This window comes from Heterocephalus glaber, unplaced genomic scaffold (assembly GCF_053883595.1).
Source record: "Heterocephalus glaber isolate CG9 unplaced genomic scaffold, H.glaber_assembly_v1.0 deba00000331, whole genome shotgun sequence".
Classification (NCBI taxonomy): domain Eukaryota; kingdom Metazoa; phylum Chordata; class Mammalia; order Rodentia; family Bathyergidae; genus Heterocephalus; species Heterocephalus glaber.
This window is the reverse complement of record NW_028258142.1, coordinates 63,099,653-63,113,504: the sequence shown is the minus strand read 5'-3', so window position 1 is coordinate 63,113,504 and position 13,852 is coordinate 63,099,653. Positions and strand designations below refer to the sequence as shown.

Sequence of the window (13,852 nt, the reverse complement as noted above, 5' to 3'; positions counted from 1 at the left end):
TCATTTTCTAAGAAGCCAAACTGTTCCACAGGAAGCCAGCCCATTTCCCCCCTATATTTTCCACTGGTGTCTTCTTTATTCTATCAAAAAGGAGAAAATGACTCACTTTCCGATGAATTTTATTCTCTTTTCCACTTGAGCTTTAAGGACTCTAAGAAATAGACCTTTCTTTCATCTTTCCACGTATCTTAAATCCATGAACTCAGATGCAAAAATCACTTTCTACTATTCTCATCTTCTCCAGTTTTACTGTCAGCCCCAGAGCTAATGAGAGTGGCTGTCGCCTGTATATTGTCTCTCACAGAAGTCAGTGTGTCGACCTACGTAAATGATTTGTCTTGAACCCTTAGTACAGCCCCTGGAAATGAACAGGAGCTGGAGCCAAGCAAGTGGGCTCGTCTGTGTTGAGCTCTGACCACCAGCTGGGCACAGACGACCCTAAGGTTTTGGGTCGGTGACCTTTCTGTCCCCCCAGAATCCTGTGATTCACTGGAGGTGGAAGGAGACCGAGACTTTTGCTCGAAGCCACTGCCAAGACAGGGAGGGTGGTGAGAGTCATGGCTGCAGGCCAGCCGTGTCCAGTGCTCAGGGCCTCAGGACTTCTCCCTGGGCATGTGGTCAGGACACTTGGTGATACAGAAACAGGAAGGAAGTAAGGAGTCTTGAACTAGCACAATGCTGGGTTTGACTCCCAGCTCCCAATCTCTTGGTGCCTTAATTATTGTAAAACAACAACAAAAAAAATTAAAATACCCACCTTACAGAAATGTTCCTGGGATTAGGTGTGATAATCCATGTACAACCAGTAGCATGGTGCATGGCTCATGGGAGATTAGGAGGCTACCCACAGCAGAGTTTAGGGTTTGGTTTTAGTTTGAGACAAGAGATAGCTTGCCCAGGCTGCTCTAAAACCCCTGGCCTCCAGGGATCCTCCTGCGTCTGTCTCCCAAGTGTTGAGGCTGAAAGTGCATGCCACCATGTCTAACAAAAACCCATTTTTAAGTCCCCTTTGAGTGGTGCTAAATTAGAGCATCCACTATAATCTGTGGGTAGTAGCAAGGCTCTGAGAGTCTTGTCCATGAGGTACATGATCAGCTTTGTGTTTCTGACATTAAAAAAGAGAGTTTAAGAGCATCACAGAGAACATAATGCATGACAGCAAGACCAGAAGTGAAGGTGCAGGGCAGGAGCCTTCCCTGTGGTCCAGGAGAGAGGAAATGAGGCCTGCAGAAGGACAGAGGTGTGGACAGGGAGGTGTAGCTCCAGAGCTACCACAGAGGAAGGATTGCTGGGCCCCAGTTACCAGTCATAGTGGGGTGAGGCAATGCAGGGACTCTGGCAGCCAGGTGCATGCCAGTGTCGTAAACCAACACTAAGAAATGCCTGGCGAGGAATAAATTTCCTGGGGGAGAGAATGAGGCCAGCTTGGGAGAGCTGAGTTGTCAATTTTCCTATCAAAAATCCAGAGAGAAAATGTCTGTTAGGAACGAGCTCACGGGTTTAGAAGCTCCGTCTGAGATATGAACCAAACTTAAACTTAGGGTGCGAAGGCACCCCATCCCACCACAATGAGCCCCCTCGAGGATGCTTTGGGAGTGCATGTTGGGGTCAGGTTTGTGGAGAGGGTGTGAGGCTGAGAGAGAAAGAGAGAAGAACAGGACGGGGAGGAGGAGGGGAGGAGGGGGCAGCAAATGGAGAGGCAAATTTCACAGACAGCCAAGACCCCAGTGGCTGAGAATGGCTTGGCTCCTCAGCTTCTCAGCCTCCCTCCATTAGTCCACTGAATACGCCTGAGGTCAGTGTCCCCACTTTGGGCACCACTCAGATAGTCTGAATCGTGCCCTGCAGTCATTCCCCAGGGCTTCCATGAAAGCCATGCCCCCACCAGAGGGCATCTGGGTAGGAGGCCAAAGTGACTGGGCACGGGGCATCATGGCACTTTCCAGCAGAGAGTGACTCATGGTCTAGTCTCTGTCTCCATCCATTCATTTCTCAGTTACTTCACCAAGCTTGACGCTACCCTGGAGATCCACCTGTTAGCAGTGTCTCCCAAGGCTACATGGAAATAAAGTGAAAATAGAAAAACATAGCTCCATGATGCACCAGATTGCAATGAGGAGACTCAGGTGCAAGATGTGCCTTCGCCACTAAACAGGCCCTCCCCTGCTCCTCGGCCCTGTCCAGTTGATGCCTACTGTCCTTGTGGCCTGGCACTGCTCTCAGGGGGACACCAGCCTCTCGCTGCAAAAGCCAGGGAACCATTTCAGGGCTCCCCTTGGCCTGTATGATGGCCCCCACCTTCATGAAGTCTTCCCTGTGGCTTCTGAGTGTTGGGAGCCATTCTACATAATTTTGGGGAAAAATCATTTCACAATTAAATTACGATTAGGGCTCTCTGAGGCCTCAACAATCCTGGGATGCTGTGATGCTCAAGGGCAAGATTACATCAGCTGAAGACGTCCTGGGTCTTTGAGAACCAAGTAGAAACGTTTCACCTAGGGAGAGACAAATTCCTTATCAGTTTAACTCATCCCACCTACTGTTGTAAGAATATTTTTGCTCATCTCATGGTTTTAATCAACCTAAAATCCTCATCAACATAAGATCCTCATGGCCATAGAATTACCACCACCCTCTGAGTCATCTGATACTTCCTCTGATTATAAGATCCTTGCCAATTTAGGATTATTGGTGCCCTCTGAGTCATCTGATACTCCCTATGATCCCAGTAAATAGTGGCAAGCTTGGGTTGCCTCTGTCTTTGCTGTCCAGAGTAGCACTGATCAGGCCCACAGCTCAGCTTTTTCTCCAAGTCTCATTTCCTGTCTTTATTCTTTAATTCACTTTGTGTTGTAGTGGCTCACAGGAGACCAGGATTCACTGCAGGGGTAATGTCCCCTTACCTGTTCCCTACATTTGAGTCAGTGTCTTCCCCTTGGTTTGCTTTCCTCTGTTCTCTCCTCTTGTCTTGAGTTTCTTTGCCCACCTACCCCCACCCCCTGCCCTGACTTCCAACATTATTCCATGGCACTTTCTTGTCTGTTAATCTCTGAGTGATATCATGGCTGATGACTTCCAGTGTTCTCTTGCCAGCTCATACACAATCCACCTTTGACCTGCATCCACTTGATGAGCACATACACACTGCTGAGTAAACTGACTGATTCACCTAAACCAGAAAATGCCTCCACTGTATCCGTTTGCCCAAGCCAGGAACCTAGGATCATCCGGATTCCTCTTCTTCACTAATCTCCCATATCTAATTAGAAAACCAACCTACTGATTCTAACTCTGCCTCCAACATCTCCTCACTGTCTGTGCCACTGTGACCTAGTCCAGGCCACGGGACTATGAGACAATGTCATTTTCCTTCCTATCCCTCTTGGCCCTTTGCTTCCTCCCTACATTCCACACTCACCTTTGCCCTTTGAAGTGAGCTTCCAGATGCAACCATGCCACTCGGAGCTGCATGGCTTCCATGGAGGCCCCCAAAGCCACATCAGAGCTTTGCAGCATCCCCATGCTCCGGTTCTTCTTCATGTGCAGCCCCATCTCTCTCCACTGCCTGCCTTCTCAGCTGTCCTCTCACCTCCTGCCTTTGTACACAGACCCTCTTTCCACTCCTCCTCCTGCACCCAGTACCTCACGCCTCCCCTTGGAAATCTCCTTCCTCTTTAGTCCTACACCACTAGCTTCCTTCCCTCTTCGCTCACACTAGGGTAGGGATTCCCATTTTTTAATGTCCTAAGCCCTATAATCCCCACCTGCCCCCCCCCAGAGCAGCCATAATTCTCTACTTCAATTCCTTCCCCAAGTGTCCACTTCCCCTGTGGGATGAGCGCTTTGTAGGTGCAGGAGCCCTGTCCCCCTGTTGATCTCTGTATCTACAGTGCCTTAGTATCCAGCATACAGCGGTCACTTCAGGAATAAGAGTTGCTGGGAATGCAGAGATGGGAAAGAAGACAAGCACCTGCCCTCAAGGACTCCTGAATTAATTATCCACCAGAGGCACAGTGAGGGAATATACATGAGATTCAGATGAGCACAGAAAAGGAAGCTGCTAACTTTGGAAGACTTGAGTTGGTGTTCTGTGAAAGTAGCCAACATAAGATCCAGCTTTGGACTAAGCTTTGCCACTAATTAGTTTTCTCATCGTAGATAAATTAACCTGAGTTCTCTGTACTTTAACTTCCTTCTCTACAAAAGTGGCGATGATAACACCGCTCTTCGAGAAACTGCAGCAAAGGTTAAAGAGAGTGATTTAAATGGCACACATATGAAGCAAGGCACCTAGAAGGTGCTCAGCAGGTAATAGCTGTTTGTCATTTGAGTGAATTTAAACGCACTTTCATAATGCTCCTTGAATGAATGTACCTGAAGATGCATGAAGAAAATTTTTTGAATATGATTAAAATTGCAAGTTTGTCCTGGATCAAGTCGAGGGACGTTTCTAAGCGACAGGGTAATATATAACTTATCACTTGTCTTTGCTAAGCTGTAAGGAACTGTTGAGATTGAGACCAGCGTGTCCACTGGAAGACTTCTTTCCCTGCCATCTGCATGAAGCACCAGTCCTGCTGCCTTCGTGCTGGGCCAGAGTCCCTCATACTCACCCGCCAGTACTGAGTCCATGTAATCTTACAAGACAGAGCTGCCTTCCTGGACCTCTGCTCCATCAGCCTGAGACACTTAGAGAGGTTTATTTCAAAGGTATAAAATACCGGGCATGGGAGTCATGTCTGGTATCGCAGTACTCCAGGAGGCTGAGGCAGGAAGATCACAAGTTCAAGGCCAGCTTGGGCCACTTAGTGAGACACTGTCTCAAAATAAAAAATAAAACAGGGCATATGGCTCAGTGTAAAGACCCCGAGTTCAATCCCCAGTACTGCTTCTACTACTACTACTACTACTAATAATAATAATAAAGCAATAACAATAATAACTTTAAAATCTGTAACTGAAAACATATACTGTGAATAATAATTCTAATCAAAACTTAAGGTTAATACCTATGTATTACATTTTATTTCCTTAGGAAAAGACTTGAGTCCTATAAACCTATTCTATTCAATGTTGGTGATCTGAAATGTGTGAGTTATCCATCCTAAGAGATGATATCAAAAAATTTCTGTCAACTGCCTTCACATCCCTTTCAGAATACCAGCACATTGAGTTTGGGGTCCCTGAGAAGTTGTTAAGTCACATTAACTTGTATCCCTTTAGGCAACTTTACTGAAATCCTTGCTGCTTTGGCTCTTTAATACTTGTACTAATCAAAATCTTTGTGCTTGGTTTTTTCCTAAACCTTAAATCTTTCCTGGCGCAGGTGTGTTATTGGACTGACATTCCTGAGAAGTCACCCAGTCCTCTACGAATAGCTGCCCCTGCTCAGATACAAGGAAGAGATGTGTTGGCAGGAGGACAGATCCAGCTGGCTCTCAGAACTCAGTGCCGCATCAGAACTGTCAGAGTCCCTTCACCAATCCCAGTACTGCTGGTGCCGCTCATTTCTGGACACTGTGGGTGCCACGGGATCTGTAGTAACCAGTCAGCAGCAATCAACCTTCTAGAAGCTTCCAGTGTTTTCTGTCTAGACTAGAATTAAGATCTCAGAACACAGCCCTGGGGCCTCAGTGTGGGGCTTGGCTCCAGACCCGCTTGATTCTGCCCAGCTGTGGGATCAATTGCCCTCATTTCCGAGCATGTGCTCCCTCCCACCAAGAGACTGGAATTCTGGAAAGTGAGCCAAACATGCACATGTTTTTCCACTTCCACGGTGAAAGTTCGGGACTCACTGTCCGATGGTCCTCCTGGGTGTCCAGGACTCCTCAACCCTGCCCAGTCACGGGCACATCTCCATCTTCATGTCCTTGCCTCCCCTTCCACTTCTCTTGCATCCACTGAAATCCTAGGCAGCTCTTAAAATGCAGGCTCTGAAATTAGAAAACCCCAGAAGTTCTGAAAAATTGCTGTTTCTGACATTCCCTGTCTCAGAGCTTCTCACTGTGGGGCAGAGATGGTGCCAGGGACCGCCGATGTTTGTGAAGCTCCCCGGCCCACCTGAGGCCAGTGGTGCGTCCACTGCCTGCACTTTCTGCTGTCAGCCTTTCAGTTTCCGACAGGCAGAATGCACCACTCTTTCCTCTCCATCCTTCCTGCATGGTCTGAAGGGCTGTTCTTCAGGCTCTGTCCCTCCATGTCCATTGCGTGAGGACAGGGACTATGCCATCATCCGTTTGGTGACTCTGCCCTTGATTCAGTGCCTAGCACAATGCAGAAAATGTGTGCTGCATACAGAGTATGCTTGGTGACATAACCTGTATTTGTAATTCAAAATTACAGTGTAAAACCTAGAAATAGCAAATAAAATTCCACAGCTGCTCCTCTGTGCCACCCAAGAGTGGACAGTCTCTGCCTCTCCGGGCTTCAAGGAGCCTCATCTCATGCTGCTTCTCTTGGGAAGTGTGCAGTTCACAAGCGGTGACATAAACAAAGGTAGCTGCCCTGAGACTGGGAGAATCAGGACCATACCGCACACACCTGAGGAAACACGGCAGCATCAGCTCAGGGGTTTGGGCTGAGCTTTTTGCCTCCATGCTGGGCTCACAGGCCACAGAGGCATAGTCACACTTTCATCCACATGAAAAGCACTGGAGTGACAGGCCCCAGACTAGTTCCTATAGAACAGTCACCGGATAAGAAGATGGGACTGTACTTGTAAATTGCTTTCAAGGAAACTGGAGCCATAATTCCACAGATGGAGAAGAAGAGGAGGAGGAGGAAGACAAAGAATAAGAAGAGGAGAAAGAGAAAGAAGAGAAGAAGGAGGAGGAACAAGAGGAGGAGGAGGAGGGAGAAAGCTTACACAGAGAGCAAGGCTTCCAGGGAGGAACCATTGTAGCTGGCTTCCCCGGGTCCACAGGATGAAGTCCAGACTTGCAGTTGTCCTCAAGGCCTCACTGTCTTCCCCTTCCCTAGGGGCCAGCCTGGTTCCTGCAGCTCCTCAGATGAGCCCTCAGCCTCTCTAACCGCGTGCTCTGATGCTTGACCTCCATATGAAATGTGGTTCCTCCCACTTCCAACCATTTGGGTGCAGGCCTGGCCCTGCCTGGCCCCTTCCCACCTCTATTCTAAGCCATGTCCCCTCCTCCTGAACCCCTCACCCAGGTACTGTCCTCAGAACCTGCAGGGAACACTGCACTGAACCCCCATTTCCTTAGACGTCAATGTTCTGCCCTCTTAAGGACCATGCAGTAGTCCCCTGTAGCCATAGTTTTGCTTTCTGCAAACCTGTGGTCAACCAGGTCTGGAAGTATGAAAACAAAAAATTCCAAAGTAAACAATTCCTCACTTTTAAATCATGCACCATGTTGAGTAGCATGATAGAATCTCATCCTCTCCTGCTGCCCCTGACCCAGACATGATCATTCTTCCATCTGGGGTATCCACTCTGTATATGCTACCCTCCTGTCAGTCACCCAGTAGCTGTCTTAGTTACCAGATCCCTGTCACAGTATCATAGTGACTTGGTTCAAGTTGTCTTTATTTGATCTATTTTTTATTCTATTAATTGTTCTGTTTTGTTATTGGTCAATTGTTAGTCCTTTACTATGCTTAATTTATAAATTGAATTTTGTCATGGGAATATATAGGAAAAAACATAGCGTAAGTCTATACAGGGCTTCACCATACACACTAGAGCCACTGGAGGCCTTTGAAGGCACATTTTACAGATAATATGACTCTGTCTACATGTCTTTTTAAATCCCCAGTGCTCAGCAGTGCCTGGGCTCTGCTTAGAGAAGGTGGTCATTTCCAGCTAGGGGGAGGGGATCAGCAAAGACTTCCAGAGGATGCTACAAAGGGAAGCCTCAGTGATGGCTCTGTCCCCATGGCTCCTGGGATCTGTAAATCCATGTTCCATATTTTGGGACAGTGAAGAGAGGGGCCTGTGGCTTCTGGCCTTAGCTCTGGGCAGCTCTGAATGCCCTGCCTTCCCTCCTGAAAGCCTGGACAGCATCACCAACCATCCTCCTGGGACCACTTATTCTGAGGTTGAGTTCTTTGGAGCTCTCTCCTCTCTGCAGCCTGGGCTTCCCTCTGCACTTTCCCCAGAGGGAATGAGCCAGGGTGTGTGAGCACCATGACACCCCTCTGTGCCCAGCCCTCATCTCTCCTGAACTCCTGGCCATAATCAAGCTGCTTCCAGACACTCCATCTGCATGTCCCCAAGCACCCTCCTCCCCCTTCCTCCCAGCCAGGCCTCCTCCTCTTTCTCAGTTTCTGTCAGTGAAGGGGTCCCTTCCAGCAAAGGAAGTCAGGGATCAGGGTGGCGGGGATGACTTTTATCAGCATCGTTCTGCTCTGTGTGCCTATTGACTCTGCCTGTTGCCTCTTCCATCTATCTGCTTCTCACCTTCCTACCGGCACTGCCTGAGTCTAAGCACCGTGACTTCCTGTCTGCACCACTGCCCTCTCTAATCCACCCGCTGACTGCAGGCCAAAGTGACATTTCTGAAAGTCACATGTGATCATGTCACGTTTCCTCTCAAAGCTCCTCAAGTCTTCCAAGGTTCCTAGGAAAAAGTCAAGTTTCTTTATGAAAACCCTTGGCTATGGGTTCCCTTCTAACCTCTCCCTCTCCCCCACCTGCCAGCCCACTGCTCCCCACCCTGCACTCAGCTCCAGCCTCCTGGCCCCTTGGTTGCTCAAACCCCCATTCTCCTCTCACCTCCAAGTCTCTTCAGATTCTGCTGCCACCACCCATCCCCACACTTCCTGCAGTCACACATGTGCACACCCCCTTCTGCCCACCTCCCACTGCCTGAGACTGAGATCCTTGGCCTTCATGGCCCTAGCAGCTTCTGCTGACCTCTTGCTGACCCCTGCTCCCTCTTGGGTCCCCCCACTCCACAGCCTTAGATCACCAGCAGTCCTGTGCTCAGTGAGAGTCTGCTTGGAGAGTGGGTTCATGGATGGATGGATGGATGGATGGATGTACACAGAGATGGATGGATAGATGGACACATGGATGGATGGATGGATGGATGTACATAGAGATGGATGGATACATGGACACATGGATGGATGGATGGATGGATGGATGGATGGATACATGGATAGATGGATGGATGGACATATGAATGGATGGATACATGGATGGATGGATGGATAGATGGATGGATGGATGGACACATGGATGGATAGAGAGACAGATGGGCAGGTGAATGATCTGCTTCCTGAAAAGGTAGCTTTTTCAGAAACAGGGCTTTCAAAAGGAAGGAACACACACTGGAGAAGGGACTGAGATACCTGAAACCATAAGGCTGACAGAGAAGGCTCACAAGAGAATTTAATTTCAAGAATGCATTACATTTGTGTCATCCTTATCTTTGTAGAGCACCTTCAAAAATCAGTTCTGCCACACTCACAGTCTCATATGAGGCAGAGACCCCTCCAATTATAGCTGGAAAGTGAGCAAAGAGTGTGCAGTGCAGGAAGGAAGGGGAGGAGGAGAAATTGCCACAAGAGAAGGGGGTGTCCCTCCCCTGTGACCCCCGGCCTGACACAGAGGCCCCTCTTGCCAGTGGGCAGGAGTCACTGCCAGTGCACACCTGGGTCCATACTGAAGGCAGGCCACACCAGGACACTCCTCCTGGGCACCGAGGGCCTGCAGGTGTGACCACGCGTGGGACTGATTTGGTTCCCCTTGGGGGAGTGAGCAGGCGTTCAAGAGCCCCTGGTCACTGTCCATAGGACCAGGGCCTGACAGAGGCCACAGTGGATGCGGAGGTGAAGGGAGGACGGGAAGAAGGACAAGCTGGCACCCAGGGCAACCACACAGTGTTTCCAGGACCTAGATTCATGAGAAGCCTCCCAAGAATCCACAGACTTTCACGCATTTGAACATCCCAGGCTGGTCATGTGGTCAGCTTGGAAGCTGCATTGCATGTCCTTGCATGTCCTTGCTGCTAAGTGAAAGAGAAAGATGGCCAGCCCTATTGAATTCTGCAAAACCGACTGCTGTAGATTGAATGTGGTCCCCTCAGACTCATGCAGTTTAACCCCTGTTACAACTGTGTCTAGGTGGTGACTGTGATGGGCTCTCAGAGCTGACTGCTGTAGGAGGCGGGGTCTGATCAGAAGAGGCAGTCACCGGGGGCATGGCCTGGAAGGGTGCCTCTTCCTCCCTAGTGCCTCCCTGACCTTCTCTGCTTCCTGTCCACCATGCTGTGAGCAGCTGTCCTCCTCCAAGCCCCTGTACCTTGGTGCAGGTCAACTATGCATCGAAACCTCAACAAACTGTGAGCCACAATAAACCTATCTTGCTTTAAACTGGGATGTCAGGTATTGTGTCTCAGCAACAAGAAAGTGACCAAGAATCTCCAAAGTCATATGTTAATGGTATTCAAAGGTTAGAAGCTTTGTCCAACAATGGAGTTTAGAGGTGGGGCTTTAGGAAGTGCTTAGACAGAACCATTAGGATGGAATCGCCATGACTGAATCCTGGTAGCTTTATAAAGAGAGAAACAGACATGAGGTGTGATACAAACAAAGGAAAACCCATCAGATCTTGTGTCTTGTGGTTTTGACTTCTAGCCTCCAGAACTGTGAGTGAACAAAACCTCTTTTCTTTATAAAGTATCCTGTCTTGGGTATTCTGTTATAGTAACATAAAGCTGATGGATACACTGTCATTAAAACCAGCTGCTTGTATATGTTTTCAAACGTATTTTCTGCAAGTTTTACAACCACTTTCCTTCAAACTGCAGTCCTTCTGTATCACATCTGTGGCAACTTGCCTGCCCTGTTTCTGGAGGTTTTTAATGCTCCTCTTGATCTTTCTCACAACATGCAAATAAACTTGAAACTTCCCAGTGGGTCCGCTGCATCTCTTCTAGAAGCCCCAGGACTGTGACTTCTCGTTCTCCATCTTCACTGCTCTGTGACCCACAGGCCATGTTTTCTGCTCCCCCAGCCCAGCCTCATGGGGTGTGGGGACCTGAACTCACTGAAATGCCCTTCCCTGTCTGTCTACCCAGCGGTGCAAACGACTGTGGTTATTCCAAGTCCTGTCTATAAGGAGAACATGATTTAACATGCTTCCGGCAAAAATACAGCAAAGGAGCAAAGCATACAACTAACTGGAGAAGCAACCAGGCCATGTACCAACCAGGAGTGATGGCTCCTCTTTACCTAAAAATAGGCCTTGAAAACCCAGTGCTCTGCTGCAGCCTGTTACTTTATAATGTGTATTGGTGATGTACGCAAGACCAGAAGATGGGAGCAGAGTGGCCTTGGTCACCTGCTTCCCCCAGGCCGCTGTGTTTCTGTGCATGGTCTGATCTCCAGCACACGCACCAGAGATGGGAGACAGGGCCGAAGGCACCCAGGGGTGTCAGCACCTTGCTGCTTCCCTGGGGCCCCTGAGCTCTGGCACATGCAGGGCAGGGTGCAGTTTCCCTTGAGACGGTTGGGAAGAACCACAGTCTTATTATGACTAAAGGAGAGTCCAGACCCACACCACACATGCGGCTATAACCTCTCCCCTCTCCTGATTTTCCCTCTCTGCAGAAACTTTGGCCTTATTAGTGAATACTATGGTTATTTTAACATGACCAAGAATCTACTCTTGATCTTTTTATAATTTTGTTATATCTTCTTAAATATACTATTGAGGCTGCAGGAATTATCACTCACCTCTTTAGCTTGCCTATGTATTTTTGGCCAACATTTAAAACATATATGGTAGCAATCAAGTCTTCCTTAGAAATCACTTCTCAGCAGCAGCATGCTTCCACATTACCTCAGGGAGGCACCGGAAGTTGCTGGATTGATCTGTGGGCAGCAGGAACAGTGACCGAGTCTTGGGAATTGTAATCTCTCCCCAGCTGGTACTTCGCTAAGTCATGACCCAGGTGGGTTTCCTCACTTGGGAAGAAAGCCCCAACATCAGCAGGTGAGCAGAAATGTCCTCTCGCTCTCTCTTGAGGAGTCTCTGAGTTACCTGGCAAACTAAACAGGATTCTGGCCTTGTTGCTTGATAGAGTGGCTTCATACTAATTTTTGCTGAATCCGGTTGTGGTAGTGAGGCCTTGCTGTGGGTGAATTTCCCTTTGTGAGGAAAAAGTTTCCATTTATTTTACTCCCATTTTGCCTCTGAAAAAAAAAAAACCCTCAGAATTCTTCAGGGAAAAAGATGTTATATTATGTAAATAAAAGGAAACAGATGGGTTAAAGAGGGGGAAAGAATATTTCCATTTTAGCTCAGCTTGGGAAATCTAGGCCAGCGCTGATAAAAATTGAAGAAACACAGATTGAAGCCAGATCCATCTTCCAGGAGAAACGCGCAGTGCTAAGGCCCGGAAGGCGTCAACTGAGAGGAGAAGCCACTCACGCTGCTCCAGCCGGCTGCCTCCCAGTCGGGCCTGCTCAGGTTTGCTTTTTTTAGTTTCCGCTTAATAATTCGAGTCATCACTTATCAAAATGAATCACAGGCTTTCGATGTGAAATCTGGAGGACATTTGAAAGGCATAAACCGTACCATGTCAGACCTGCCCGTGATATCCATCCTGGGCTTCTTCCTTGATTAGCAACATTGTAACATCTAGGACTTCTCATTCCACGTTCTGGCTTTTCCATTTTAATGCCTGTCTTACACAGAAAGAATAGAGACTTATTAATCGGAAATGTATTACTTTCAATTTGTCATCTTCAAAGAAACCTTAAGAATACCTTGCACCTTGTTGAATAACTGGTCATAACTAGAATTCAAGAGTCAGGGAAAACAGGCAGGAGACACTGACAGAAAACATCAGCTGCAGGGAGATGAGAATAGGAAGGGGAGTGGATGGATAAAGTGTGTCTGTTTGAATTCTGGGTAAGAAAGTCTAGGTAAGAAATGACTCAGCACTGTGCTGAGCTGTGCTTCTCTGGCCCGCAGCTGACTCCTAAGGAAAGGCGGGCCGTTCATCTTCGGTCTCAATGAAGACTAAGTAGAATAGAACTAACTTCAGAAGATTTAGGCCTCCAAGACCACGGCTCTACAGAGTCCCTGCCTGTATGCACTCTGTTGGCCCCTGGGACCTTAACTTGGGCATTCAGTTCCTACAACCAGGTCGTTAAATGAACTGGTCCCTAAGTGAGGAATTGTACATAGCAGGTGCAGTACAATGCAGAACAAAGAAATGGTCAAAGGAAACTCCGATGTGAGGACCTTGCCTTTATTTGCATAGCCCTTACACGCAGCACTGTAATGTATAACAGAACATAAAACCACAGTGCTGTACTGGACAGTACAGTCAGCAAAATTACAGCACTGCCCTGTAGAAGAAGCCACCAGAAGGCGGGTGCTCACGTCCCTTCTCTGTAAGTCCGAATGCAGGTGGTAAGTCCAAGCACTGCCCCTTGGGTGTAAGTAAACAGTCATCAAATAGCTCAGTCCTTAAGGAAAAAGAAAGGCCCCATTTGGGAACTATAGAAAATGCAGACCGCGGTGCCCTGGGCTGCTGTTGTGTCCCTCCCCAGTGCATTTGTTGAAGCCCTAGTGCCCAGTGTCATGGTGTGAGGCAGAGGAGGCTTTTTGGTATGGTCATCAGGCTAAGTCCCCATGAGAGTATTCATGCTCACCTAAGAGAGGAGTAGACACCAGGCCTCTTTTTCTCTCCCAGTGCATAGCACACCAGAGTAGGCACAGTGAAGGTGCAGGGTGCTTCCACCAGGCACCCTCAACGCCCCCAGGGCAGGTGAGCACAGAAGCCTGTGAGCACCTTGACCATGGACGTTTTGGGCTCCAGAACTGTGAGAGATAAGTTGTTGTCTAATCCACACAATCTCTGATGTTTTGTTGTAG

At 48.3% G+C, this 13,852-nt stretch overlaps 1 long non-coding RNA gene across 1 annotated transcript in view; it reads left to right on the top strand.

The window, feature by feature from the left end:
* Positions 1 to 12,465, top strand: part of LOC110350852 (uncharacterized) — a 60,923-nt gene extending 48,458 nt beyond the window's left edge. Inside the window, exon 5 of the long non-coding RNA XR_015444764.1 lies at positions 5,327 to 12,465. This is a non-coding gene — a long non-coding RNA (uncharacterized LOC110350852). The remainder of the gene's footprint in view (positions 1 to 5,326) is intronic.
* The last annotated feature ends 1,387 nt before the right edge of the window (positions 12,466 to 13,852 follow it).